The sequence below is a fragment of the Jaculus jaculus genome, chromosome 1 (genome assembly GCF_020740685.1).
Source record: "Jaculus jaculus isolate mJacJac1 chromosome 1, mJacJac1.mat.Y.cur, whole genome shotgun sequence".
NCBI lineage: Eukaryota > Metazoa > Chordata > Mammalia > Rodentia > Dipodidae > Jaculus > Jaculus jaculus.
Window position 1 is genome coordinate 48,518,900 of NC_059102.1, and position 25,533 is coordinate 48,544,432.

General features: G+C 41.4%; 1 pseudogene; it reads left to right on the plus strand.

Annotated features, from left to right (window-relative positions):
* Positions 1-1,136: 1,136 nt before the first annotated feature.
* LOC101606253 lies at positions 1,137-1,741 on the plus strand (annotated as a pseudogene).
* The last annotated feature ends 23,792 nt before the right edge of the window (positions 1,742-25,533 follow it).

Consider the following 25,533-nt stretch of genomic DNA (forward strand, 5'->3'; position numbering starts at 1 on the left):
CACACAGAAACTCCAGACCTGGGCCACATTGAGTGAGAGGACTTGCTATGAGGGTAGTTCAGAGAAGTAAACAGAAGAGATCTTAGTAGGGTCGGAAGGACTTTGGCAAGGAGTTTAGATGTCATTCTACTATAGAAGTAAAGGACGGGTCCTCCTTCTATTTGAGGTAAAGTCTTTTTGTTCACTGTTGTGTTTCCCAGGCTAGCAGCCCCCAAATCTTCTGGGAAAGTCTTCTGCGCCTACCTCTCTTCTTGTCTCTGGTACACTGGGCTCACCAACGCCATCCCCCGTGTCTGACGTTTGCACAGGTTCCGGAGAGCCCAGCTCAAGTACTCACACACGCTCAACAAACTCTTGGTCCAATGAGCCATGACTCCAGCCCTTGTAAAGAACCCCTTGCTCTGGGGTTCCTTATATATTCTACATCTTAATCCTCTGTTTCATAAATATTTAGCAAAGATGTACTCTCATCATGTAGCTGGATTCTTCACCCTGTTGACTATTTGATTTCTTTTGCTATGCTTATGCAATCCCACTTGTCTATTCTTTTCTTTTTCTTCTTCTTGTTTTGTTTTGAGAGAGAGAGACAGCTAGAGAGAGAATGGGTACACCAGGACCTCCAGGCACTGCAAATAAATGTGGCACCTTGTGCATCTGGCCTATGTGAGTACTGGAGAATTGAACCTGGGTCCTTAGGCTTTGTAGGCAAGCACTTTAACTGCTAAGCCATTCTCCAGCCCAGAGAGTTTTTTCTAATTAACTTTATTTTATTTTATTTTATTTATGGTAGACAGAGAGAGAGAGTGAGTGAGTAGGGGGGCACCAGGGCCTCTTGCCACTGCAGACAAATTCCAGATGCATATACCCCTTTGTGTACCTGGCTTTATGTGGATTCTGGGGAACTGGACCCAGATCTGCAGGCTTTTCAAGCAAGTGTTTTGAAACACTGAACCATCTCCCCAACCCCACTTGTCAATTCTTGAACTTAAAATTTCTTCTTCCAGAAGTCCTTGGCTGCCTCCTGCTACACTGCACGGAGGGATAGGGGAATGGCCATTCACTGTAATGGCTAAAGGCTATGCATCTTGCTCCTCGAGGACTCAAACTGAACTTTAAAATGACACCTAAAGTCAACCATGGAAGATCCAAGTCACAGCAGTACTAGCCCAAACGTCATCAATAAAGTTGTGATTTTTTAATATTTTTTTTTGCTCATTTTTATTTATTTATTTGAGAGTGAGAGAGAGAGAGAAAGAGGCAGAGAGAGAGAGAATGGGCGCGCCAGGGCCTCCAGCCACTGCAAACGAACTCCAGACGCATGCGCCCCCTTGTGCATCTGGCTAACGTGGGTCCTGGGGAATTGAGCCTTGAACCGGGGTCCTTAGGCTTCACAGGCAAGCGCTTAACTGCTAAGCCATCTCCCCAACCCAAAGATGTGATTATTAATAGTCATTCTCTTGTAGATGCCAATCCATTTACAGCGGACATGCGGATGGAAAATGAAGAGGAATTCAACAAACAAATGAAGAGTTGTGGGAAGAAGAATTTATTGAATGCTGTTTCCAAGAAATGCTGAAGGAGGAAGAGGAACGAGTGGTTTATTCCAGCTGGAGATCTCCCACAAGCTATGGACGGAATTCAAGACAGATTTACTGGCCTTGTTACAGTGGTGGCGCCCTCTGGCAGGTCTCATGGTCAAAGCAGTCTGAATCCAGATGCAAAGGAATTTGTGCCGGGGTGACGAACTAAAATGTTTGAGGAGCTGGAGCCCTCTTTTGGTGGATCTAGCACAATTTCCACACTGTAAAGGCCGTATTAGAAGACTTAATTGTAAAAGCTCTCTTGTCAGTGTTTACACTTAGACTTTGCCAAAGTTTTTGTAGTCTTGCATGTTTAATGCAAGTGCTGGGTCCTGGTGTGGTGGCGCATGCCTTTAATCCCAGTGCTGGGGAGGCAGAGGTAGGAGGATCACTGTGAGTTCAAGGCCACCCTGAGACAACATAGTGAATTCCAGCTCCACCTGGGCTAGAGTGAGCCCTACCTTAAAAGGCAAACAAACAAAAAAAGTGCCGAGACTGTTGTTAAGTCCAAACCTGTCAAACATTTATTGAAAGTAGAGTTGGCCCCATGGCTTAATGTAAAGAAAGCAAGGAAAGACCCACCAGTCAAGTGGTGACAAACACCCAATGAAAAAACCTCTAAATTTTACTGAATTGTCTTGTCTTTGAGGCTAACTTGATCCCTTAAAATTACCAACACTTTGTGATGTAAACACTGTAAAATTAAGTAAGTCTAAATTAGGCTCTAATTGTTTAGCATATTTCTCAGTTGCATTGACCTCATCAAAACTTATCTTTTTTCCTAAGAAAGTCTGTTGATTTGGGACAATTCACTATAGTTGAGTATGTCTTTGGTGACTAGGGTTAAAAGATAGTGAACAGATAAGAGCCAACTTTTCTGGTATGTTATATTAGAAATATTAAATTTGGGGCTGAACAAGATGGCTCAGTGGTTTTAGGTGCTTGCCTGAAAGCCTGATCGCCTAAGTTTGAGTTCCCAGTTCTTGAAGCCAAGTGTACAAAGTAGTGCATGCATCTGATGCATGGAGTTTGTTTGCAAGAACAAGGGGCCCTGGTGCACCCATGTTCATATTCTCTCTCTCTCTTCCTTGCAAATGAATTAGTAAAATACAAAAAAGAGAAATACTGAATCCCCCAATATTACAGCTGAAGAAGTATGTGATTTGAGAATTGCTTCTTCTGAGGATTCATTGCATCATATCTGTGCCCGTGTGAAGTCTAATTTAAGACCAACACCAGCCCATGCTCCATCTGCAGTACTGCAGGGACTGTACCACGATCTGCAGGCGCTTTCCCTTGCTTCATTGAACGTCACAATAATCTGCAGCACAGTTTTTCTTTTAACAAAGCTAGAACACTTCTTGCCTTCTTAAGCTGCATCTATGGGTAGGTTAAGCTGCCATACGTGCTCAGGGGGAATAGACTTTAAGTTGAAAATATTGGGAAAAATTATACTTTTTCAATAGGTTAAGAAGAAATAAATAATTCCAGAATTGAAGCAAATCACAACTGGTTCTCTCATTCAGATATTGGATTAGTTTGTAACTTCATAATATTCCACAGCATTATTTCTTTCTCTTCTTTTGCATCTTCTGTGCAAGTGCGTACAGAGAACTGGAGCCTATAGCTAACAAGGTTAATAATACTCAGTTTTCTTTTTGCCTTCTACTCATGAGAATTCATATAAAGTACACTGTGCATTTAAAATGATTAGTTTGCAAGAATGACTCATCATGAGCAGCCAAGCCAGGAAAATACATGTAACATAGTAACACCTACAAATGAGGCTCATTTAAATATGATGACTTGTCTCCTGCATGGTCCTGTCTTGGTTCATGGAGACAATAACTTTGACCTTTGACTTCTCATCAGCTTGTACACTTTTGCTTTTGCTTGTCCATAGATTCCCTGGAGCTAGTTAAATATCTCTACATTGCTGGTTAAGTTTCTTTTTTTTTTTTTTTTTTGGTTTTGGTTTTTCAAGGTAGGATCTCACTCTAGCCCAGGTTGACCTGGAATTCATTATGTAGTCTCAGGGGTGGCCACAGACTCACAGCTATCCTCTTACCTCTGCCTCCCAAGTGCTGCTGGGATTAGAGGCATGCGCCACCATGACTGGCTTGGCTAGGTTTTGACTTCTCTTTCTTTCTCTTTTACCTTCCTCCTCTTCCTCCTCCTCCTCTTCCTCCTCCTCCTCCTCCTCTTCCTCCTCTTCCTCCTCCTCCTCCTCCTCCTTCTTCTTCTTCCCCTCTCCCTCTCTCTCTCTCTCTCTCTCTCTCTCTCTCTTTCTTTTCATAGCAAGGTTTCACATATCCCAGGCTGGCCTCAAACTTACTAATGTAGATGAGGATGACCTTGAACTTCTGATACTTCTGCCTCTACTTCCTAAGTGATAAATTGTAGGCATGTGCCACCACACCCTGCTTATGCAATGTTGGGGCTCAAATCAAGAGCTCCCCACATACAAGCCAAGCACGCTATGAACTCATCTCTATTCCAGCCCTAGGCTTTAATTTTTATATGAAAATTACAATACTTCCTTCTGTCTTCTGTGGTCTATCAAATAATTTTTTACAAGATGTAGGATTTAGAGAAGCCAAGCAAAATCCAGTCAGAAAGCATATAACTATATTATATATATATATAAATACAGTTAATAAAAATGTATTTATGTGGAAACTCATTTTTTCTTTTTATGTTTTTATTGACAACTTCCATAATTATAAACAATATCCCATGGTAATTCCCTCCCTCCCCCCACTTTCCCCTTTGAAACTCCACTCTCCATCATGACCCCTTCCTCTCTCAATCTGTTCTCTTTTATTTTGATGTCATGATCTTTTCCTCCTCTTATGATAGTCTTGTGTAGGTAGTGTCAGGCACTGTGAGGTCATGGATATCCAGGCCATTTTGTGTCTGGAGGAGCACGTTGTAAGGAGTCCTACCCTTCCTTTGGCTCTTACCTTCTTTCCGCCACCTCTTTTGCAAAGGACTCTGAGCCTTGGAAGGTGTGATAGAGATATTTCAGTGCTGAGCACTCCTCTGTCACTTCTTCTCATCACCATGGTGCCTTCTGAGTTATCCCAAGGTCACTGCCCTCTGAAAAGAGAAGGTTCTCTAACCAAAAGTGAGAGTAGCATTAATATGTGGGTATGAACATTAAGATAACTGCTGACTGGATAGTTTGGTGGGCATAGTATGTACATTTAGCCAGACACCAGCAGAGGTTACATCTTTAGGGCTCATGACTACACATGTTGTAGGTTTTCAGTATCAGAGGTGTATTCCTTCCCATGGAGCAGGCCTCCAGTCAAATTAGAGGGTGGTAGGTTTCTCCATAACAGTCATGCCACCATTGCACCTATTGGCTCATCTGGCCTGGCTGGCCAAATTTAAGGCTCATAGTGTCCACTGTTGAGTATCATCACTTGTTATTTTTCTCTTTCCCATTGAACTGCATGCAGCATGGCTTTTTTCCAGCTTTCTGTCAGCTGGTCTACATGGAGGAGGTTTTCATCTCAGCTCCAGCAGGATGTCTCAGTGGCCTTGCAGCACAAGTATGTGGAGTCTTCAGCAATAGGTCTTGGCAATGGCCTGTAAGGTTTTGGGGGTATCAGGAACCTCTCTAGCCAACAACACAATGGAAGGTATCCCATCTCTGGCACTGAAAATGTTCTAGTAACAATCTATGGCTTCTAGGTGTTCCATTGTCCAAAAAAGTAGGTTACCATATGACTTATCCTCTTAGATTTTGATAGCCCTCCCTCCACCTTTCCTTTACTCAATCCCTTCCCCTCACCTCACCTAGGCCTTTTCACCCCCATTAATCTGTTCTTCTACTTACCTATATACAATACCATCCTATTAAGCCCCCCCTTCCTTTCTATTCCCTTTATATCTCCTTTTTATCTTACTGACCTCACATAAAAGTTCAATCATTTGTAGCTAGGATCCGCATATGAGAGAGAACATGTGATGTTTAGCTTTCTGGGCCTGGGTTACCTCACTAAATATAATACTTTCCAGATCCATCCATTTTCCTGCAAATTTCCTAACTTCATTTTTCTTTACCACTGTGTAGAATTCCATTGTGTAAATGTGCCACACCTTCATTATCCACTCATTATCAGTTGAGAGACATCTAGGCTGGTTCCACTTCCTACCTATTGTGAATAGAGTGGCAATAAACATGTTAAGCAAGTATCTCTAAGGTAATGAGACAAGTCCTTAGGATATATGCCTAAGAGTGCTATAGCTGAGTCATACAGTAGATCTATTTTTAGCTGTCTCGGGAACCTCCACACTGATTTCCAGAATGACTGGACCAGATTCCTTCCCACCAATAGCATAGAAAGGTTCCTCTTTTGCCGCATCCTCGCCAGCATTTATGGTCATTTGTTTTCATGATGGTAGCCATTCTGACAGAAGTGAGATGGAATCTCAATGTAGTTTTAATCTGCATTTCCCTGATGACTAGGGATGTAGAAATTTTTGAGATGTTTATATGCCATCTGTATTTCTTCTTTTGAGAATTCTCTATGTAGTTCCATATCCCATTTTTAATTGGGTTATTTGATTTCTTATGACTATCCTATATTAATCCTCTATCAGATGTATATCTGGCAAAGATTTTCTCCCATTCTGCAGGTTTCCTCTTTGCTCTATTCATAGTGACTTTTGCCATACAAAATCTTTGTAATTTCATGAGGTCCCAGCGGTTAATCTGTGGAAAACCATAAAATAAAAATTGCCTGGGTGATCGGCGTTATATTCAGAAAGTCTTTGCCAAGACCAATGTGTTGAAGTGTTTCCCCTACTTTTTCCTCTAGCATTTTCAGAGTTTCTGGTCTGATATTATGGTCTTTGATCCATTTGGACTTAATTCTTGTGCGTGGAGAAGCTCTTTTTTCATCTTTCTACAGATACATATCCAGTTTTCTCAGCACCATTTGCAGAAGAGGCTGTCTTTTCTCCATTAAATATTTTTGGCATTTTTGTCAAAGATCAGGTGGCTATAGCTACCCAGACTTACATCTGGGTTCTCTATTCTGTTCCATTGATCTACGTGTTTATTTTTGTGCCAGTACCATGCTGTTTTTGTTACTATGGCTCTATTATATAGGTTAAAGTCAGGTATGGTAATACCACCAGCCTTATTTTTTTTGCTCAAAATTGTTTTAGATATTTGAGATTTTTTTTGTGCTTCCAAATGAATTTTGGTATCTTTTTTTCCATTTCCATGAAGAATGCCATTGGAATTTTGATGGCGATTGCATTAAATGTGTAGATTGCTTTTGGTAAAATTGCTATTTTTACAATTTTGATTCTTCTGATCCAAGAACAAGGGATGCCTTTCCATTTCCTAGTGTCTTCTGCAGTTTCCTGCTAGAGTATTTTAAAGTTTTCATTGTAGAGATCTTTCACTTCCTTGGTTAGGTTTATTTCAAGCTACTTTTTTTTTTAATTTTTGTTAACATTTTCCATGATTACAAAATATATCCCATGGTAATTCCCTCCCTCCCCACCCCCACACTTTCCCATTTGAAATTCCATTCTCCATCATATTACCTCCCCATTACAATCATTGTAATTACATATATACAATATCAACCTATTAAGTATCCTCCTCCCTTCCTTTCTCTTCCCTTTACGTCTTCTTTTCAACTTACTGGCCTCTGCTACTAAGTATTTTCATTCTCACACAGAAGCCCAATCATCTGTAGCTAGGATCCACATATGAGAGAGAACATGTGGCACTTGGCTTTCTGGGCCTGGGTTACCTCACTTAGTATAATCCATTCCAGGTCCACCCATTTTTCTGCAAATTTCATAACTTCATTGTTCTTTAACGCTGAGTAGAACTCCATCGTATAAATGTGCCACATCTTCATTAACCACTCATCAGTTGAGGGACATCTAGACTGGTTTCATTTCCTGGCTATTATAAATTGAGCAGCAATAAACATGGTTGAGCACGTACTTCTAAGGAAATGAGATGAGTCCTTTGGATATATGCCTAGGAGTGCTATAGCTGGGTCATATGGTAGATCAATCTTTAGCTGTTTTAGGAACCTCCACACTGTTTTCCACAATGGCTGGACCAGATTGCATTCCCATCAGCAGTATAGAAGGGTTCCTTTTTTCCACATCCCTGCCAACATTTATGATCATTTGTTTTGATGATGGTGGCCAATCTGACAGGAGTGAGATGGAATCTCAATGTAGTTTTAATCTGCATTTCCCTGATGACTAGTGATGTAGAACATTTTTTTAGATGCTTATATGCCATTCGTATTTCTTCCTTTGAGAATGCTCTATTTAGCTCCATAGCCCATTTTTTGATTGGCTTGTTTGATTCCTTATTATTTAACTTTTTGAGTTCTTTTTATATCCAAGATATTAATCCTCTATCAGATATATAGCTGGCAAAGATTTTTTCCCATTCTGTAGGTTGCCTCTTTGCTTTTTTCACTGTGTCCTTTGCAGTGCAAAATCTTTGTAATTTCATGAGGTCCCAGTGATTGATCTGTGGTTTTATTGCCTGAGCAATTGGGGTTGTATTCAGAAAGTCTTTGCCTAGACCAATATGTTGAAGGGTTTCCCCTACTTTTTCCTCTAGCAGTTTCAGAGTTTCAGGTCTGATGTTAAGGTCTTTATTCCATTTGGACTTAATTCTTGTGCATGGCAAGAGAGAAGAATCTATTTTCATCCTTCTGCAGATATATATCCAGTTTTCAAAACACCATTTTCTGAAGGGGCTGTCTCTTCTCCGATGAGTATTTTTGGCATTTTTATCGAATATCAGGTGGCTATAGCTACTTGGGCTTACATCTGGGTCCTCTATTCTGTTCCACTGATCTACATGTCTGATTTGTGCCAGTACCATGCTGTTTTTGTTACTATGGCTCTGTAGTATAGGTTAAAATCAGGTATGGTGATACCACCAGCCTCATTTTTGTTGCTCAGTATTATTTTAGATATTCGAGGTTTTTTGTGATTCCAAATGAATTTTTGGATTGTTTTTTCTATTTCCATGAAGAAAGCCTTTGGAATTTTGATAGGGATTGCATTAAATGTGTAGATTGCTTTAGGTAAGATTGCCATTTTCACAATATTGATTCTTCCAATCCAGGAACAAGGGATGTTTCTCCACTTTCTAGTGTCTTCTGCAATTTCTCGCTTGAGTGTTTTCAAGTTCTCATTGTAGAGATTCTTTACTTCCTTGGTTAGGTTTATTCCAAGGTACATTATTTTTTTTTTGATGCAACTGTGAATGGGAGTGATTCTCTGATTTCATCCTCTGTGTTTTTGTTGTTAGCATATATGAAGGCTACTGATTTCTGTGTATTTATTTTGTATCCTGCTACATGGCTGTAGGTTTTGATCAGCTCTAACAGTTTGCTAGTAGAGTCTTTAGGGTCCTTTATGTATAGAATCATGTCATCTGCAAATAATGATAACTTGGTCTCTTCCTTTCCAATTTGTATCCCTTTTATGTGTGTCTCTTGCCTTATTGCTATGGCTAAGACTTCCAGAACTATATTAAATAAAAGTGGGGACAGTGGACACCCTTGTCTTATTCCTGATTTTAGTGGAAAAGCTTCCGGTTTTTCCCCATTTAGTAATATGTTGGCTGTAGGCTTGTCATAAATAGCCTTTATTATATTGAGATATGTTCCTTCTATTCCCAGTCTCTGTAGGACTTTTATCATGAAGGGATGTTGGATTTTGTCAAATGCTTTCTCTGCATCTAATGAGATGATCATGTGATTTTTTTCCTTCAACCCATTTATGTAATGTATTACATTTATAGATTTGCGTATGTTGAACCGTCCCTGCATCTCTGGGATAAAGCCTACTTGGTCAGGGTGAATGATCTTTTTGATATACTCTTATATTCTGTTTGCCAATATTTTGTTGAGAATTTTTGCATCTATGTTCATGAGGGAGATTGGTCTGTAGTTTTCTTTTTTTGTTCTATCTTTGCCTGGTTTTGGTATCAGGGTGATGCTGGCCTCATAGAAGGAGTTTGGTAGAATTCCTTCTTTTTCTATTTCCTGGAAAAGCTTAAGAAGCAGTGGTGTTAGCTCTTCCTTAAAGGTCTGGTAAATTCAGCAGTGAATCCATCCGGGCCTTGGCTTTTTTTAGTTGGGAGATTATTGATAACTGTTCAGATCTCCATGTTTGTTATAGGTCTATTTAAGTGATTAATCTCATTTTGATTTAATTTAGGTAGGTCATATAAATCAAGGAAAGCATCCATTTCTTTCAGATTTTCATACTTTGTGGAGTATATGCTTTTATAGTATGTCCCTATGATTTTTTGAATTTCTCTGGAATCTGCTGTGATGTTACCTTGTTCATCTCTGAATTTATTAATTTGTGTCTCTTCTCTCTTTCTTTTGGTCAGATTTGCTAAGGGTTTATCAATCTTGTTTATCCTTTCAAAGAACCAACTCTTTGTTTCATTAATTCTTTGGATTGTTCTTTTTGTTTCTATTTCATTAATTTCTGCCCTAATCTTTATTATTTCTTCCCGTCTACTGATTTTTGGTTTGCCTTGTTCTTCTTTTTCCAAGGCTTTAAGATGAAGCATTAGGTCGTTTCCTTGCGACCTTTCTAATTTCTTAATATAGGCACTTAAGGCTATAAATTTACCTCTCAGAACTGCCTTCATTGTGTCCCAGAGATTTTGGTATGTTGTGTTCTCATTATCATTTGACTCTATAAATTTTTTGATTTCCTTCTTGATTTCTTCATTGATCCATTCATCATTTAGTAGTGTATTGTTTAGTTTCCATGATTTTGTGTATGCTCTATAGCTTTTCTTGCTACTGATTTGTAGTTCAATTCCATTGTGGTCAGATAGAATGCAAGGAATTATTTCAATTTTCCTGAATTTGTTAAGATTTGCTTGGTGTCCTAATATATGGTCTATTTTAGAGAATGTTCCATGTGCTGCTGAAAAGAATGTATATTCTGCAGCCTTTGGATGAAATGTCCTGTATATATCTATTAAGTCCATTCCTTCTATGACCTCATTTAGTCCAGTTGCTTCTCTGTTTATTTTTTCCAGGGATGACCTGTCAATTGATGAGAGTGGGGTGTTAAAGTCACCCACCACCACTGTGTTTGGTGTTATCTGTGACCTTAGTTCTAATAGTGTTTGTTTGACAAATTTGGGAGCCCCCATGTTAGGTGCATATATGTTTAGGATTGTAATGTCCTCCTGTTGGAGTGTGCCCTTAATCAATATAAAGTGACCTTCCTTATCTTTCTTGACTAACGTTGGGGTAAAGTCTACCTTGTCTGATATTAGGATAGCAACCCTGCTTGTTTTCTAGGCCCATTTGCTTGAAACACTGTCTTCCAACCTTTCATCCTAAGATAATGTCTATCCTTTGTAGAAAGGTGAGTTTCTTGGAGACAACAAATTGTAGGTTCCTGCTTTTTAACCGAGTCTGCAAACCTATGTCTTTTCACTGGGGCATTGAGGCCGTTGATATTAAGAGATATTATTGAACGGTGTGTATTTATGTTTGCCTTTTTTTTTTTTTTTTTGTGGTTCCGGTTCTACCTGTGCTCTCTTCAGTTAACTAGTATTTGAGTATTGCTGGTTTTTTCTAGGTGCCTTATATGTATGCTTTTTCTTTTCTTCAGCATGGAGGATTCTATCAAGTATTTTCTGTAGAGCTGGTTTTGTCTTCAAATACTCCTTTAATCTGCTTTTGTCATGGAATGTCCTTATTTCTCCGTCTATTTGAATGGATAGCTTTGTAGGATAAAGTAACGTTGGTTGACAGTTGTTATCTTTCAGAACTTGGAATATATCACTCCAAGCCCTTCTGGCTTTAAAAGTTTGTGTTGAATAATCTGCTGTAATCCTGATGGGCTTGCTTTTGTAGGTAACTTGATTTTTCTCTCTAACTGCTTTCAATATTTTTTCTTTGGTGTGTGTGTTTGGAAGTTTGATTATAATATGGCGAGGAGAGGTTCTTTCCAGGTTTTGTCTGGCTGGGGTTCTAAAGGCTTCCTGTATCTGCATTGGCACCTCTTTCCCAATTTGGGGGAAATTTTCTTCTATGATTTTGTTGAAGACGCCTACTATGCCTTTGGAGTGGATTTCTTCTCCTTATACTATGCCCTGACTTCTTATATTGGATCTTTTCATAGTGTCCCGAATATCTTGAAATTCCCACTCATACTTTTCTATAAGTTTGTCTTTCTCTTTGTTGGACTGTATTAGATCTGCCACCTGGTCTTCTAGCTTAGATATTCTGTCCTCTCCCTCATCCATCTTACTGGTGAGATTTTTTTACCGAGTTTTTGTTTCGTTAACTGTGTTCTTCATTGCTAGTAATTCGAATTGGTTTTTCTTTATTATTTCTATTTCCTTATTTATGTCTTGTATTGCCTTCTTTATTTCATTAACTTGGTGTCCTGCATCTTCTTTGATTCCTTTGATTGCCTCTTTGATTTCTTCTTTGTTTCTTTTGATTTGTTCTTTGACCTCTTTGAACATATTTATAATTATTCTTTTGAACTCTTTCTCAGGCATTTCCTCTAACTCGTTCTCGCTGGAGGACATTTCTGATGCATTAATACTTTTAGGTGGATTTATATCGTCTTGCTTTTTCGTGTTTCTTGTGTTATAATGTATATATTTTTGCATCTTGGATTAAGTTAATGCTTGGATTTTCTAGCTAGCTGTGTATTCTTAGCTGTATCAATTGATTTGATGTAATATATTTTCAGGGTAGGAGCTTAAGGTGTTAGGTGTGGCTCTTAAGACTCTCAGAGTATCTACAAAGATGTTCTTAGGGGTTGAGTTTCCCTGCTATAGGAGTATTCAAGCAGGCTGAGTGGAATAAAATATAGGTAGATTCTAAAATTTAACTAAACACTGTACACATTCAATCAAAAACAGCCCCGAGTATGCATGCAAGAGTAGTTATTATAATGACCAGGTCCTCTATCAACAAAGAGGTTAAGATTTCTGGTCTGTTGAGGGCTCCAAGTCAGCTTGTGACCAAGTGAGACCCTTCCCTGGTGCAATCCCAGTTACCTTGGATGATTTTGGTCTCAGTCAAGTTGCTGCCTGGGTCGTCGGGCTGCTCTTCTGATTTCTGGAGCTGGCACTGGCACTGGCTTTTCCTGTGGGGCAAACCAAGCCTGGCAAGTGTGGCCCTGCAGATCAGCACCCCTGCTGCTGGAACTGCTGCTCAAGCTGCTGCTGCTGGGTCTGTAGCCACTGCTGCTGAAGCTGGTGCTGCTGGACCCACCGCTGCTGCTGCCTCTGCTGCTGCTGTAGCTGCCACTGCTGGAGCCACCACTGCTGCTAAAGCTGCTGCTGCTGTATCCACTGCCGCTGCTCCCACAGAAGCTGCTCCTCCTGGGTCTGCTGCTGCTGGGTCTGCCGCTGCTGCTGCGACTGGAGCTGCTACTGCTGGGGCCACTGTTACTGGTGCCGGAGCCACTGATGTTGCTGCCGAACTCTGCTCCTGCTTGGGTCCCGCTGTTGGCATGGCCGGGTCCCAGAACCGCTGCTCTGTTCGCCAGAGCTGGGCTCAGGCGCTGGGGGAGGGGAGGGAGCCGCAGCCACTCTGGTTCTCTCGCTGCTCCACGTGTTCTTCTACCTCGCGGTCTCTCCTCCGCTGCTCACTGCCGCTCTCCCCTCACGTTTCCCGAGTTGCGGAGAACGCGGTGTGAGGGGAAGCGCCCGCACCTGGCTTTTCCTGTGCCTGGAGCCGAGTCTGGCGGCTTTCTGCTGCACCCTGCCGCTGCGGTGGTTGGCCGAGCTGCCGGAGCTCTGTGCGGGCTCTGGATGCTCTGGATCTCTCCTACTTCTCCACTGCCGCTTCAATTTCCTATACACCTCACTTTTTAGTAAAAGTGTATATTTTGCTGAGTTTTTTTGGTCTTTTTTACCCCCTAGGCTGCTTTGGCGTGGTACCTACACCGCCATCTTACCTGGAAGTCAACAAGCTACTTTTTTTTTTTTTATGCAATTGTGAATGGGACTGATTCTCTGATTTCACCCCCTGATGCCTTAGCAGTTAAGGTGCTTGCCTGCAAAGCCTAATGACCTGGGTTCAGTTCCCCAGCACTACATACAGCAAAATACAGTGGTGCATCCATTCATTCTCTCTCTGTCTCTCTCTCTCTCTCCTTGAAAATAAATAAAAATATTTTTTAAAAAATACCTGGACTGGGTGTGGTGATGCACGCCTTTAATCCCAGCACTTGGGAGGCAGAGGTAGGAGGATCACTGTGAGTTGGAGGCCAGCCTAAGACTACAGAATAAATTCCAGGTTAGCTTGGGCTAGAGTGAGGCCCTAACTGGAAAAACCAAAAGAAAAGAAAAAGAAACAAACCCTGATGCTATGGTAGACATACATTCAAACTACCAAAAGTGTGTTAATTTTCTCATTGCTGTGACAAAATGCCATACATATCCGTATGGTTTCACTGTCTCATGACAGGCAGGACACAGTGGAACATCAGAGTGGTCAGAAAACAGAGAAAGAAAGAGAATGCCTGTTCAGGTCACTTTCTTTGTTTTCCACTTTTATTTCACCTAAGTCCCCAGCCTGTGGGTGGATGTTGCCTGTACTTAAGTGGATCTTTCTCCCTTCACTAATCCTTTCTGGAAATGCCATCATAGACACACCCAGAGGTGTGTTAACTATTCCCCATCCAATCAAGTTGACAATCAAGATTAGCCATCACAGAGAGATGGATTAGCTGTTAAGGCCTTTGTCTGCAAAGCCAAAGGACCCAGGTTTGATTTCCCAGGACCCATGTAAGATGCACAAAGGGGCACATGCATTTGGAGTTCATTTGCAGCAGCTGGAGGCCCTGGAGCACTCAATTTATATCCCTATATATCTGCCTCTTTCTCTCTCTGTCTCTCTTTTTTTTCTAACAGTGGAAGGTATTTTTTTTTAATTTTTAAATTTTTATTAACATTTTCCATGATTATAAAAAAAAATCCCATGGTAATTCCCTCCCTCTCTGTCTCTCTTAAATAAATATATTAAAAATTAAAAAAAAAGAGAAAAAAAAAGATTAGCCATCACAATTACATAAAATAAATAAATCACAAAATAGCTGTGCAAAGGCTGGTGAGATAGCTTAGCAATTATGGCATTTGCCTGCAGAACCAAATGGACGCATGTTCAATTCCCCAGTACCCACATAAGCCAGATGGCACAAGGTGGTACATGTGTCTGGAGTTTGATTACAGTGGCTAGAGGCCCTGAACAGCCCATTGCACCCCCCCACATATATATGCCTCTTTCTCTCAAATAAATTAAATAAATACATCTATGTGAAAATCTAATTAGTGTATTCTGAGCTGGGGTTTTCCTAAGAATGCTCTCATCATTCTCCTGCTTACCTCACACTCAGGAATAGTTACATGTGTGTGTGAGCCTCTATGTGGGTGCTGGGGATCTGTTGGGAGCTATAGCTGTTCCTTGACCTCTTTTCTTGAGACTTTAGGCACAGAGGCATTGTCGAGAAAGTTTTTTTTTTTTTTTTCTTTTCTGTATGTAAGCTTGTGTCTGCCTGAATAAACTTGGGCCTTGATCAGAACTTGTCTTGGCTCCATTGCTTGTGTTCTGGTCTCAGGTTCATTCCCACTCCCTCCTTTGGGGTCTGTTTCGATTCGTGCCACAGGCTGGCACAGGGATCAGATTTAGATCTTCATGCGTGTATAGCAAGCACTGTTTCTCACTGAGCTGTTTCTTCAGCCTTCTCACTTATTCTATAAGTATCAAAACCTAGATCTTGAAAAAAAATTTATTAAGATCTTTGAATTTCATATCCTAGAATCCTACCAAGAAAAAAAAAGTCATCAAATGTCTACTACCTCCTGTATACTTAATTTTCCTGCTGTTTTAAAAATATAAAGACAACTGAGCTCATTCTTCTCTTCTGCTGGATGTAAACTAGTTAATTGCTTATACTTAGAACATCTCTAAGCAGAATAGACTTGGCAGCCTAGTCATGCCCTCCAGGGACTTCCTAGTAAGGTCAACTGCCAATTTTGGAACTTAGCTGAGTGGTGAAGGCGCACACATGTACAGGACAGGAAAGTGCTGTCTCTTAATAGCTGCCCTCCAATGCTGCATTCCATCTTTTCTGCCAGATCAATCAGTTGGAAATGAAATCACCAAGTCCAGTCCACACTCACCACAGGGAAAGTAAGCTTCATTTCTTTTTTTATATTTTTTTTATTTATTTTTATTTTTGTTATTTGAGAGCAACAGACAGAGAAAGAGGGAGCTAGAGAGAGAGAATGGGCACACCAGGGCTTCCAGCCACTGCAAAGGAACGTGCGCCCTCTTGTGCCTCTGGCTAAGGTGGGTTCTGGGGAATCAAGCCTGGGTCCTTAGGCTTCACAGGCAAGCCCTTAACCGCTAAGCTATCTCTCTAGCCCAAGCTTCATTTCTTTACTGGAGGAGTATCAAAGAGATTTTGATCATATTGATGCAGGGCTTGGGGGTTCAGGAGGGGTCCCCCAAATTTATAAACCCCAAGTTTGTGTTTTGTCTTAACTTTAGCAAATAATTGATAAAGATGGAATTCAAGATGGAAATTATGAACTACTATTTATTTAGGGAGAAATCACAAACTGTGGAGTTTACTTAAGAGAGAAATCACAAATTGTGGGGTTCATTTAAGACAGAAATCACAAACTATAGGGTTTCTCTGAGGGAGACTGGTAGTTAGAGCAGAATCATAAATACGTAGGAAGTAGGAAACACACTCTCATGTGAAAACACTGCATGGCTTATAAGGTTAATTTAAGAGAAATTGTGGTCTGAGGGAAAAAACTGAAGTAGAGCCACAAGCTTGTGGAGCGGAGTTAGAATGAGACTTTCAAGGAAAGACTGAGGTAGAGACACAAGCATGAGGAAGATAGAACTTAGCTGTGTCTATAGGGAGATCTAGAAGGAACATGCATGGCATTTGCCATGTGCTTTACTGGTTAGGGAAGTGAAGACAGCAAATGGTTAGGCTCAAGGAAAAGTATGAGAGAAATCCAGAAAAGAAATGAGTAATGGAGAAACTTTCACTCATGGTTATCCCAAGTTTAAAGAAATTACACAGATATCAGACCCAGAGTTAGTCAAAGCACCCACGTGGTAGATCTGGAGTGGAAGGGAAATAGGCACATGGTAGATTAGAGACCAGAGGAAAATCATGCCTGTAATCAAAGTGATTAGTTACCCCAAACTACAAAGCAGAGGCATGAAGAAGATTTCCCCCAGACCAGGAAGCAGTTTCATGCTCTACTGCCCTGCCCAGTGCTGAGTGAAGGGAGGCTAGACTCCCGTGGGTCCCCGTGGCAGAGGGAAGAGGGGCAGGGCAGAGCAGCCCAGAGACCACTGGGCTGCGGGCAGCAGGGCACTGGAGATCACTCTGGATCAGACAGGAACAGGAGTTTCATTCTTGTGTTGGGGCAAGGTGCCATGTGGGGTAGTATCTTCTGGTTCTCTCTGGGCCTCCTTCTCTAACTGAAACTGCCTAAAAGGAGCTAATTTTGTCCTATCCTCCTTCAATATTATGTTTACTTATTATGTGTCAACTTAAAAATTACTTCAGTAATAAAATAAAAAATCACCCCCCTCCAAAACAGAAAAAAACCCTTCATCTTTTACTTCCAAAGAAGTAAGGCATATCTTAAACATGCACATACACACTCACCTCATCTCTGTTGGGTTCACTGCCTGTGGATTCACCCTGACACTACAGTTGTTGTTTTTTTTTTTTTGTTTTTGTTTTTGTTTTTCTAACAAGCTCCCAAGTTAAAAGGATCCTGCTGGTCCACGAGAATATTTCTAAAACAATTACTATCTTGGTCTCCCACTAAGAAAATATTTTGCTAGAAAAAAAAAATTGCTCATAATTTTTTAAAGATAGGTTCAGTATTTCTCTAATTTCTGTGTTGTAATGTGGAATGGAAAAGAATTTGCAGGCAACTGGAACGTACAGCCCAGCATAAGAACAGACACTATGGTGAGAAGATAAGCAGTTCAAAAGCATCAAAGGATACAGTCGGGAGCTGGAGAGATGGCTTAGTCAAAATGCTTGTCTGCAAAACCTAAGGACCCAGGTTCAATTCCTCAGTACCCACTGTGTAAACCAGATGCAGATGGTGGTGCATGTGTCAGGAGCTGGTTTGCAGTGGCTAGAGGCCTTGGCATGCCCATTCAGTCTCTCTGTACCTCTCTTTTTCTCTTTCCCCTCTTTCTCTCACAAATAAGTAAATAAAAACTTTTTTAATTATAAAAAAAAATTTGTTAAACATAAGCCAGATGCATATGGTGGCATATGTGTCTGGAATTTGTTTCCAGTGACTAGAGGCCCTGGCGCACCCATTCTCTCCCTCCCTCCTACATGTTCTCTTTCTTTCATAAAGAAAGAAAGAAACAATAAAATATTTTTTAAATAAACAAAAAATTGGTTTTAAAAGGTATAGTCTGCCTGTAAAAAGCATTCACAAATGCAAAAGCAAATGTGATTATTTTATTTTTATTTATTTATTTATTTGCAAGCAGAAAGAGAGATAGAAGAGAAACAGAGAAAATTGGTATGCCAGGGCCTCCACCTGCTGTAAATGGACTCCAGATGTATGTGCCACTTTGTGCATCTGACTTTTACATGGGTACTGAGGAGCTGAACTCAGAGCACTAGACTCTGCAGGCAAGTGCCTTAACTGCTGAGCCACGTCTCCAGCCCAGTAAGTGTGATTTATTTTTATTTTTATTAAGTTGAAACTTTGTATGGATACATCAGTATTGGCACCATCATTCCCCTCCTCCCTGCCCCCACTCCACCGAGGCCTCCTTCTGGGATTGCTCATATTCACCATGGAGCTGTGGGCTGTGAGAACAGCAGGGAGGCATTGTTGGGGGTGGGTAATGCCTCTAGCTATTCCCTCCCACCTGTGACTTTTACGTTCTTTCCAGCCCCCTCTTCAAATTCCCTGAGCCATGGTAGGTGTGCTTTAAGTTTGCTTCACAGCTTCTGGATTTATGTTTTCCAGCATTTTGAGTATCCTCAGTGTCTGTCTCCACCACCCTGACTCAGGTTGTCAGGCTTGCCACAGATGCAGCATTCTTTTTTTTTTTTTTTTAATTTTTATTGATTTATTTGAGAGCAACAGACAGAGAGAAAGAGGCAGATACAGAGCATGCCAGGGCCTCCAGCCACTGCAAACAAACTCTAGATGCATGTGCCACTGTGTGCATCTGGCTTACGTGAGTGCTGGGGAATCAAGCCTCGAACGGGGGTCCTTAGGCTTCATAGGCAAGTGCTTAACCACTAAGCCATCTCTCCAGCCCGATACAGCATTCTTGCTCATCCCACCAGTTCCTTTGTGTTTTCTCCTGGGCCCCAGCTGCTGTGTGAGGGGTGGTTTGCCTGCTGACATGGATTCAGCGATCCTTGTCCTGCTAAAGATTTTGGTTGTCCTCAGTTCTCACTGCTCTCTGAAAAAGAAGAACAGATTCTCCAATGGAAAGTGAGATCAGGATAGGTTAAGGGTGTAAGCATTGTTAATTTAGAGAGACTTTGATGGGTGTAGCCTCACTTTTGGCCAAAGATTAGCGGAACCTTCTCAATGGAGTCCATAATCTTGGTCTCCATAGGATTCTGACTTGGTTCCCCGTCCCAGCTATGGTTTCCTTTCTGCTAAGCAGATCTCTTGGCAAATCAGAAAGCCATTGGTTACATACCTAGGGTGGGTGCACTATTGCACGGTGTGTACATCTTGTCAGAATAGTCGATCGCATACAATAACGCCCTCTGCTTGCTTGCAGCACTGTTGGCCATTCTCACCCAGCATCTCATGCCATGGTTGCCAGCATTATATGGGCTAATTATTTGGGAGCTTACTTCCTTCCAGATTCAGCCAAATCCTCAATGCTCTGCATTGGCAGCAATAGGGTCTTATCTTTTCCCTTAAGCAGGTAATCAAGTGCTTTGACAGAAGTCTGTCTTGTTTGGGGGACCTCATAGGTCTCTCCAATCTAATCAACAGCCCAATGTGTGTTGTCACCCATTTCAGCTACTGGGATTTGAGGGAAAAATATTTTAGGGTTAGGCTTCATCCATCCCTCTCCAGAACCCATCTTATACAGCGAAACATGTTATTTAATTAAAAAAAGAAAAAAAGAAAGAAACTAGAACTGGCTAGAGAGATAGCTTTGCAGTTAAGTGCTTGCCTATGAAGCCTAAAGACCCCAGTTTGATCCTCAATTCCCCAGAACCAACATTAGCCAGATGTACAAGGGGACCCTTGTGTCTGGACTGTGCCCGTAATCATTCTCTCTCTCTCTCTCTCTATCTATCTATCTCTCTGCCTCTTTCTCTCTCTCTCTGTCTGTCACTTTCAAATAAAGAAATACAAATAAACAACAACAACAACAACAACAAACTAGAACTGAATCAGACTGTATTTGATTGATTAGTAAATAATGGTGACCTTGGGAGTCAGAAGCAGAAGCAAGCTCTATGGGTCAGGATTTTTTTTAAAAATTTTTATTTATTTATTTGAGAGTGACAGACAGAGAGAGAAAGAGGCAGAGAGAGAGAGAGGAGAATGGGCACGCCAGGGCTTCTAGCCACTGCATATGAACTCCAGATGCATGCGCCCCCTTGTGCATCTGGCTAATGTGGGTCCTGGGGAATCCAGCCTTGAAGCGGAGCCCTTAGGCTTCACAGGTAAGCACTCATCCGCTAAGCCATCTCTCCAGCCCTGGGCCAGGATTTTTGCAGTGAAGAGGTGTTGCAGTCAGGTTCGCATTACTGGCAGAAAACATCCGGCCAAGAACAGCTTGTGGGAAAAAAGGTTTATTTTGTCTTACAGACTAGAGGGGAAGCTCCATGATGGCAGGGGAAAATGATGGCATGAGCAGAGAGTGGACATCATCCCCTGGCCAACATCAGGTGGGCAACAGCAATAGGAGAGTGTGCCAAACACTGGCAAGAGGAAGCTGTTTATAACACCCATAAGCCCGCCTCCAACAATACAATGCCTCCAGGAGGCATTAATTCCCAAATTGTCATCAGCTGGGGACATGGCATTTAGAACACCTAAGTTTATGGGGGACACCTGAATCAGACCACCACATTCAACCCCCTCACCCCCATAAGCTGATAACTATCCATGATGTAAAATGTAATGCATTAAGTCCAACTTTAAAAGTCCCCGTAGTTTTTATCAATTCCAATGATGTTCATACAGACCCATAGTCTAAGATCTTTTAACTGAACCATAATACAAAAAAAAAAAAAATCCATAATGGCACAGAATAAACGTTCATACTGAAAAAGCTGGTATTGGACCCAACAAAGAAATATTCAACCAATACAAGATTTAAAACAACCAAAACAACCAGGGCAAATATCAAACTCTGTAGCTCCAAGTCCAACAACTCTAGCCAGTGACAAGTCTCCAAGTCTGATTCTAATTCCACCCCCCCACCTCCAGCTAGGCTACTCGTAGTCCCAGAAAACTTCATCTGGTACCAGCAGCTCTCCTTGGCAACCATCCCATAGTCCTGGCATCTCCATTGGTCTCCACTGCAACCCATAGTTCATCCTCATGGCTCCATTGAGTTTCCATGCAAGTAATCCATCAAGCCTGCCTCCCACTGCCCACAGCCATTTCCAAAATACAAGACCGCGTTGCAAATTCAATGACCCTCTTTCCTGCATTTCTTATACTTACTCCATAATACCAGGTGGGGTGCCAATTTATTAATCCAGGGGGGGAGTAAAGCAGACTTTGAAGAACAGAATACTCCTTCAGCATTCAGGCCCCTTCAAAAGACTTCATTCTTTCTGTTGTCCCAATGCAGGTCAGCTGGTCCAGTTTCAATGGCTGTAATTTCATACAATTGCAGCTGAATGGGCAGCAGTTTCAAAGCAAAGATCTCATTTTTTTCTGTGCCATATCCCTCTGCACACACCAATCCATTTCTATATAATGTAACCCTGCACAAATTCTCAGAAAATGGGCATCACAGCAAGCCTCTCACACAAAATGAGCACTAACGGTGTGAATACCTCTTCTATGCTTCTGGAGCCTTGATTTCATATGGAGGTAAGAGGCCCCATAGCTTTCCTATTTATGCCATTGGCCAGATGACAGTCATGGAGAACTCAGTTTGGTCAAGAGTCATGCAGATGGCTAAATTTTTCCATTTCCCCTACCCACAGCAATCACATGACTGTATTTGTATTCTGATTTACTGAACTGTATTGTTAGGAACTTTCTTATTTTGGTTTTTCCAGGTAGGGTTTCACTCTAGCCCAGGCTGACCTGGAATTCACTATGGAGTGTCAGAGTGGCCTTGAACTCACAGCGATCCTCCTACCTCTGCCTTGCAAGTGCTAGTATTAAATGCAGGCACGACCATGGAACTTTCTAATTTCTCATTTAGAAGCTTAAACTTCTTAACCATTTTCTTCTATTGATAGGTAAAAGCAGCGTTAGGTGTGTTGAGGAATGTTTGCTGACATATCTCCTAACTGAAGTAATTTTCTTTCTTTTAGTTTTTTATTAAAGAGAGGGGGGAGGGAGAGAGAAGGAGAGAAAGAAAGAAAGAGAGAGAGAGAAAGAAAGAGAGAGAGAGAGAGAAGGGGCAGAGAGAGAGAGAGAGAGAGAGAGAGAGAGAGAGAATGAGAGCACCAGGGCCTCCAGCCACTACAAACTCCCTACACATATACCCCCTTGTACATCTGGCTTACATGGGTTCTGGGGAATTGAACTTGGGTCCTTAGGCTTTGCAGGCAAGCACCTTAACTACTAAGCCATCTCTTCAGCCCAAGTAGCTCTGCTGTCTTTCTAATTCTCTCTTTACTCCTTCATCCACCTTCTGCCTCATTGTGGGCCTCCCCAATCTAACCTTTAGGTATGAACAAACTCAGATTCTCTTTAGGGAAGTCAAAACTTCCAACATGCGCATGATGGCTTTACAAATACATAATTATGGAGTATGGAGTGCCTGTGGTATTTCAATACATGTATCCAATGTGCAATAAAAGATCTTTTATTTTTTAATTGAAATTATTTGATAATTCTAAGATCATTTTTTTTTTTTCTCAAGGCAGAGTCTCCCTCTAGCCCAGTCCAACCTTGAACTCACTATTTAGTAAATTCACTATGTAGTAGGTGGCCTCGAACTCACAGGCATCCTCCTATCTCAGCCTTCCAAGTGCTGGGATTTAGAAAGTTGAAGGGAGAAACAGACTGTTTATGTAGTGTGTCTCCTTCATCATTTCTCCATCAACCTGTTTCTTTAAAAAAAAAAAAAAAAACAAAAAAACCAACTTGTAGTAAGTCACAAAAGTAAAAGGCAACAGAGCCTTGTTATGAAACCTGCTGCCTCATTACCAGAAGGTGGTATCTTTATTTTTAAGAGTATCCTTCATGACAATACTGAAAAGTACTCCTTTTGACAGTCATATGTGATTCTTCAGTTTTCAGTAAGTAGATGCAAGAAGAGACAGCAGTTTAATATGCACTAAGCCTTCAGGTGTTTAGCCGCAATGATTTCTCATGCTGCGTGTTGAATGAGCTCGGTTTTTTTGTTTGCTTACTTTGTTTTGTTTTCCAATGTAGGATCTTGCTCTAGCCCAGGCTGACCTGGTATTCACTATGTAGTCTCAGGGTGGCCTTATACTCATGGTGATTCTATCTCAGCCTCCTGAGTGCTGGAATTAAAGGTATGCGCCACCCTGTCCCGCTAAGGATGAGCTCAGTTTTGATGAGAAGGATGGAGATAATGAATAACTTCCTTTGTTCCTGAATTCTAGTTTAGCATTCTGCAATTTTTTTTATTTTCTCTTACTTTTGGGGGACAGTTGAGGCCTTGAAGCAATGTCTCACTCTAGCCCAATAGCCCAGAATACCTGGAGTTCATTCTGTATCCCAGGTTGGCCTCATATTCACGGAGATGTTCCTACCTCAACCTCCCTAGTGCTAGGATTAAAGGCATGCACTCAGCTATCCCCTAGAATTTGTGCAAATGAGTTTTTTGTTTTGTTTTTTGAGGTAGGGTCTTGCTTTAGACCAGGCTGACCTAGAATTCCTCTTTAGTCTCAGGGCGGCCTTGAACCCAGGGCAATCCTCCTATCTTAGCCTCCCAAGTGCTGAGATTAAAGGCATGTGCCACCACGGACAGCTTTTTTGTTTTGTTTTGTTTTGTTTTGTTTTTTGAGGTAGGGTCTCACTCTAGCTCAGGCTGACCTGGAATTTACTATGTAGTCTCAACCTCCCTGTTTCTTATCTTCTCCTTAGCAAGTGAAGTGTTTTTCTTTGGTCACCAGTAGCCCATCCCGAATTTGCCTTCTCTCTCCTGACATTCACTAATCCTACCTCAGGAACACTGATTGCCCAGCTTAAGTCTTAATCCTTTGGTGAGAGGACAGTGGTGATTGACTGGCTCCCATGGACCACATATGCATAGAGGAGGTGATTGCCCAGAGAACTCGACAGTAGGATGAATGGGAGAGCTGGGTCAATAAAAACATACCCATCACAGTTCCGGTAAGTAGGAGGCTTGGCAGCAATGAGCTGTACCAGGCCGCTGGTTTCTGTTCTCAGGGTGCACCAGGGACATGTGACTGGAAGGCTGAGCTCAGCCGGGAGGAAATGCGATTCTGGCTGAGGTGCGCCTCAGTCCTAGGGTGTGTACTTAGCATGCTGTGGGTCCTGGATTGGATCACCAGCGCCAAAATCAAACAAAACACTAACAGCTAAGGAAATAAAGGCAAAAATGCAAAATTCCAGGCCCTGTTTCTGAATTACAATATCCATTTTATCACCCAGGTGATGTATGCTGCCGGGGACATTTACACCTGCCTATTATGCCTCTTTCTTACTGTGCATGCTCTAGAGCTTCCTATCAAGCAGCAAGACAGTCAACTAGTCCATTAGAACATTGCATCAAAATCAGAATCAATAAAGTTCATTATTCATCCATCCTACTAATGTCTAAACAAACGTGGAGCCAGATCCTATGCATGCTCAGACTGTGTGCTACAGAGGCTGACATCAGAGGTGGTACTATTCACATTGCAAATTCTTTGCTATTGGATTTCATATATGGTCACATTTTTAGACCAATGGGAATATAGTATCTTGCAACAAAATCTATATACTTTAAGTTCAGCTAGATAGAAATGGTGTCTTGAGAAAGGACAGCCACTTTCTCTTCAAAGGTTCTTGCATCTGTTACTTTCTTGTTGCTGGGGCAAAACACCTGATCAGAAGCAGCTTCAGGAAGGAAACAGTGCATTTTTGGATTAGAGTTTTGAAGGTTAAGTCTGTCATGGTGGGGAAAACATAGCAGAAGCAGAAAGGGTCACACTGTCACATCCTCAGGGAGGACATAGTCAAGAGTCTAACACTGAGTGCTCAGCTAGCTTTCTCCCTTTAAAAAGCAGTCCAGGAACTCTGCCCATGGGATGATGCCACCCACAGGTACAGTGAGCCCTCCCTCCTCAACTAATCTAATTGAGAAAACCCCTCAGAGATATGATCAGAGACTTGTTTCCATGGTGATTCTAAATCATGTCAAGGTAATAACCAGAAAATAACCATCACAATACTTTCAGCTAGATATCATTTTCATTAGAACCTGGTCCCAGAAACATAGCAGTGAATCAGAGAGGACAAATTATTAACCATTTCTTATCTGTTTTAATTTATTAGCTTTTGTACAAAATCATAATATAGTACCTTTTTTTAATTTGATTTATTAGTTTTCTTTTCATCAAATACAGGCAGTTTGGCACCATTGTTTAGTACCTTTTTAAAAACTATATGAAGGGGCTGGAGAGCTGGCTCAGAGTTTAAGGTGCTTGACTACAAAGCCTAATGACCTGGGTTCACTTCCACACCTTCCCATGTAAAGCCAGATGCACAAAGTGA